Source organism: Symphalangus syndactylus, chromosome 16, assembly GCF_028878055.3.
Source record: "Symphalangus syndactylus isolate Jambi chromosome 16, NHGRI_mSymSyn1-v2.1_pri, whole genome shotgun sequence".
NCBI lineage: Eukaryota > Metazoa > Chordata > Mammalia > Primates > Hylobatidae > Symphalangus > Symphalangus syndactylus.
Window position 1 is genome coordinate 92212585 of NC_072438.2, and position 5388 is coordinate 92217972.

Here is a 5388-nt window from a genome sequence, read left to right on the forward strand (position 1 = left end):
TTTTCTTACGATAGGCTGCTTGAGCCAATGTGACTGGCTGTAGGAGGAAATAAATCACATCTGTCAAAAGAGCTTCGAGTGGAAGGATAGGAGAAACCTCGAATTTGGTGGGTGCTGACCAAGGCACCACGCCAGGTGTTAACTTTGCTTTAGGGGGTGACCTGGCTGGCTGCTGCAGTTGCGGTTAACAGCCACCGTATGGATGAGACTCCAGATCCACCTGCTCCTGCGTTCCTCAAAACAGGAAGATGGAGAACTACAGCGAGCTACTTCCCGGAGGGGCTGATGGCAAGCCCTCCCTTCAAAGAAACTGGGGAAGTTGCCCGATTTTGATCGTTTCCATCCAAACACCCACCAGACAATATATACGTACACATTTCTAAATTAACAGCATTGGCAAAAACTGAAAATACTTGTATTTAAAGTTGATGACGGTATGAAAACAAGAAATCGGTCCAGGCGCGGTGGGTCACGCCTGTAACCCCAGCACTGATCACAAGGTCAGGAGTTCGAGACTATCCTGGCTAACACGGTGAAACCCCCTTCTCTACAAAAATTAGCTAGGCACTGTGGCGCGTGCCTGTAATCCCAGCTACTTGGGAGGCTGAGGCAGGAGAATAGCTTGAGCCCGGGAGGTGGAGGTTGCCGTGAGCAGAAATGGCACCACTGCACTCCAGCCTGGGCGACAGAGTAAGACTCTGTCCCCGGCCCCCCCACCCAAAAAAAAAAAAAAAAAAAAGGAATCTTCTATGTTGTTGAGAGGGATGTTAATTAGTACCTTTATGGGGCAGTAATTTTAACACTAAAATTTTTCGATGATTGTGCAATATTACTTCTGGGAACTTATCCTACAGAATACTATAAACAGTAATATGGACAAAAATCTTTACCATATAAATTGGGTAAATGTCTTTTGGAAAACAAATCATGGCCTGGCCACACAATGGTATGAAAAGATGCCCGTGTAAAGTGAAAAAAGCATCTTGTCGAACAATCTGTGTAGTATGACACCTTTATTGTGATAAATGATTCTGTGAAGGTATGTCTGGAAGCACATAACTAAACTATTAACAGCAGTTACCTCTGGGAAACAGGACAGGGATTTCAGGTTTTATTTTGGCCATAGACACATTATTTTGATTCTAAATCCATCATTTATTTACTAACTTAGCATTACTATTGAGTACCAAATATTTGCCAGGGAATTGTTCTGGGAATACAGTAATAATTCAGTTTAAAAAAATAAAATCTTTGGAGCTTACATTCAAGTGGGAAAAAACATGCAAATATAAACAACAAAGGTAAACCATATAGTATGTTTAAAAGTACAAGAGAGCCGGGAGTACAAAATACAGCAGGGAGATGAGACAGGAATGCCCCAGTAGCTGCAGCTTTAGATAAGCCTCAGTGAGAATGACACTTCAGGATAGAAATGAAGAGGCTGAAGAGCCTGAATGAAGAACATTTGCGTATGGCAAATGGTAAGTGCAAAGGCACTAAGGCCTGACCTGTTTTGGAGGCAGGGAGGACGGCAGGAGCGGGGTGAACACAGAGATGATGGGGTCAGAGAAAGGGGGAAAGGGGTGCTTCATGTTTTGCCCAGCGTTGAAGGCTATTGTGGACTTTTGAGTGCCATAGTCGTCTATTGGAGAGTTCTGAGGGTTGGTGTGATCTGACTTGGATCTCAAGAAGAACATTCTGGATTCAATGTTGAAAACAAATGAAAAAAAGGAGAGCAGAGGCAGAAGCAGCAAGCTCAGGAGAAACAGCGATTAAGTAAACAATGGGTTTACTTGTTCAGTTTTGAGACTTCTTTATGTAATCTAGATGCAAGTCATTTATCAGAAATGTTTTGCAAATATTTTCTGCCACTCTACAGCTTGTCTTTTTGTTCTCCTTATGGTACCTTTCAAAGAGAAGTTCTCAATTTTGATAAAGCACAATTTATCGATTTTTCCTTCATGGATTGTGCTTTTGGTGTTGGATTTAAGAAATCTTTTCCTAACCCAAGGCTGAACACGCTTTCCTTGTTGTCTTCTAGAAATTATACAGTTTTGGGGAACTATAATCCATTTTGACTTTAATCTTTGCCAGTGTTAAGATATGGATCAATTTGTTTTTAATTTTGCATCTGATGCCCAATTATTCCAGCATCATTTTTTCAAGACCTTTGCACCTCTGTCAAAAATCAGTTGTCCACATACATGTTGGGTTATTTCTGGACTCTACTCTGTTCCATTAGACCAATGCACAGCCAGCAGAAGGGACTGATCCCAAAAACATATGAGTGAATGAATGGGAGTACTGGGTATGAAGCTTCTCATCTTTAGGTGTATACTAAGAAGAGTTACTGAACAAACACAAAGAAGCAGAAAAACTCCAGCACTGTTACATATGTAAAGTTTCAAAATGATAACTAAACAATGTAAAATGAGGCAAAAAGGGGCCTCTATGTAGTGTTTACGTATGGGTGGTCTTAGAGAAGTGTGTGACTAAGTAGAACTAGACTGCAGAAGGCTGAAAGAGTAATGGCAGGGGGACCTACATACACCAAACAGTCACTAGGCAAGTGGCTAGGCCATCTCTCCTGGGTGAACCTTTCTCTGTGTTCCCCATGGCATTTTATTCATACCTCTGTAATACAATCTTTTGCTCATGTTTCTGTTCCATTCTGAGTTCCTTGAAGGGAGACATCATACCTCATTCAACTATAGTACTAAGTACAGTGCTAGAAACCAAACAGACACCAAAATAAAAGCATTGAGGAGGAGGGGAACATTACCTTCTCAGCCCCTTGATACGTTAGTTCTCCTTATCACTATATGTTTGCAACAAGAGTAGCTATGAACTGTGGAGTGGAAGGGGGAAATTAATGGCCAGTTTCTGAACTTCACCATGCAATTTCCTTTGCTGAAAAATTTCAACTTCACAGATTAAAGATGTCTATGGTTCAAATAGCATTTCCTCTATCACTCCTGCACTTAAAGTAAATAAAAATGCACTTGTTTGGGGGAAAACAATCATGGAAAAAATTCCAAACCTATAAACAAAGAAAAATTAGAAATAGTCTGAAGCAAAAGGATCTCCTCAGGGCACTCGGAAGGAAAAAAACATCATGCAAGTCTTTCCTTTTTATCTGGGACATATGGTCAAGTATGTACAATGGATTTGATTGGTTTTAGTCTAAGTATTCAGCTAAAAGACAACCTTAGTGAAACTGACTTTCTGATGTCGTAGCAGACATGCAGAAGTGGGCAGTAGCTTGCTATTGCACAAAATGTGGGGCCTTACTCTTCCCAGTGAGGATGGTCTACAAATCAAGTTAGGGAGACAGAAGGGGAGGGATGTGTCCTCTGCAACTATGCATTTAAATTTATACATAAAAGGGAGTCACCACAGTCACATTTAACTGGAGTTATTTTTCCTTCCTATTATATTAAAACATCTGGATTATCTATGCTGGCTAATAATGCATATTTCTGCAATCTTAAAGCAATTTGCAATAACACAGAAACAAAAAAACTAGACTACAACTAACATTCACTTTATTCAGTTTTGTCCTCTCAACTTAGAAGGCAACAAATGACCACATAAAAAAGGGAGCATTTCAGAATATATATACATAAAATTGGTCTGGGTACCCTGAGGTGTTTGCTTTGATAGAAAACTGACACCCCAAACTAAGTGTTCTACTTAGCTTCTACGATAGTTATTCCTAGACCTTAGATTAGTCATTACATTTTTATTTAAGGTACTGTTACTTTCATGACTACAAAATGAGGCACTCGTACAAAACAGGAATGAAAACATACATATACTGTCTTATCTTTATGTCGTATTAATGCCAAAGATATTGTCAGGGATTATTTTAAAGAAGCCCTTACTCATGATGGCTATTTTTTAAAATGGCACAGGACAGTAACAGGCTGAAAAGAAAACACCTGGTTGAGGGAACAAATTAAGTAAATACAAGACAGCTTAACCAAGGAAGTCAGCGAATCTCCACAAATGAGGCTTTTAATAATACTTTAGTGGTAAGACATTTTAGTTGTTTTTTTTTTTTGATGGCTGAATAACATCCTAAAGGAGTATTTTAAATATAATCTTTTAATTTTACAATGTAGAAAACTTCTCACAGTAAGTAGAGAGCTTAGAGTACTCAACCCTGAAAATGAAAATAAGTAGCTAGCTTGGAAAGTTTTAAAAAGTGCCAGTGTTCTTATGGCACTACATTCTCCTGCACATGTGCATGTGTTCACGCACATTCGCAAACACAATACAATGTAGAAATGTCCAGTGTTTCTGTTTTGTTTTAAAAAGTCATCAATTCAACCTAAATTCAAGAATTACACTTTAATAGTGGCATTTTGCCAATACAGAAATGACACATCTTGGATCAAATCATTTGAAGGAAAGTTATTCTCTATTACTTGAATAAGGGAAAGAAAATACACGAGACAAGAATCCACAATAATAAGTTACATTAAATGTTGAAATAAAAATTACTTTTTGGTTACATCTGGAATTGAGATGGCCCATCTTCATTGTTTCTCCAGAGTACTAAGAGGGGGGAAAAAATCACCTAAAAACATGGGAAGTTTTTTAAGGCTAGCTATACACAAATGTCACATTGGCATTTTTCTTCAGTTTTCATCTCAACTATTAGTACTAAATAGTTTAAAAATCAAACATAATTTACTAATAATGAACAACTGCACACTTCATACTATGACCGTTTGATAACTGGTCATGTAAAACTAACCCCAAATGCTGATTTGTCTTCTATATATAAATAGTAAAAATAAAACAAAAAGGTCTTCTTTCCTAATTAGCCTTCTTGAAGGTTGTTTTAACCCAATATAAAATTAAACAAAATTATAGTATAATTAAAAAAAAATTTATGTGAAGAAGGGCAGCAATACTAACATTTTCTGAACTATAGGTTTTCAATATTTAAAAGGCTCTTGGTTAATACTAATAATAAAACCTGGATGCTACCCAAGCAAATATTATGCTGGAAAATGCTTTCCCTATGAAAATACTTATCTCATTGAAAACAACAGGATAAAGTACAATTGAAAAACTAGGGGAGAATTCTTAAGTAAGACAATATAAATTACCTGCCAGTAAAATGGAGGGCAATTTTTTGGCCATTCATATTGTTTGTTTACAAAACATTTGGTAAGATTCATTTAAAATTCTGTAGGATTAAGAATTTTTAACCTTTTGAAGTATCTGCCTAGGATCTCTTGCTGTTAAAACAGATATGTTCCAATGACTTTATACCAAGATCCACAAATTCTCTGAAAAATTAAAAAACAAAACAAAAAAACCCCAAAATTAATATAATCAAGTTGGCCAGGCATGGTGGCTCACACCTGTAATCCC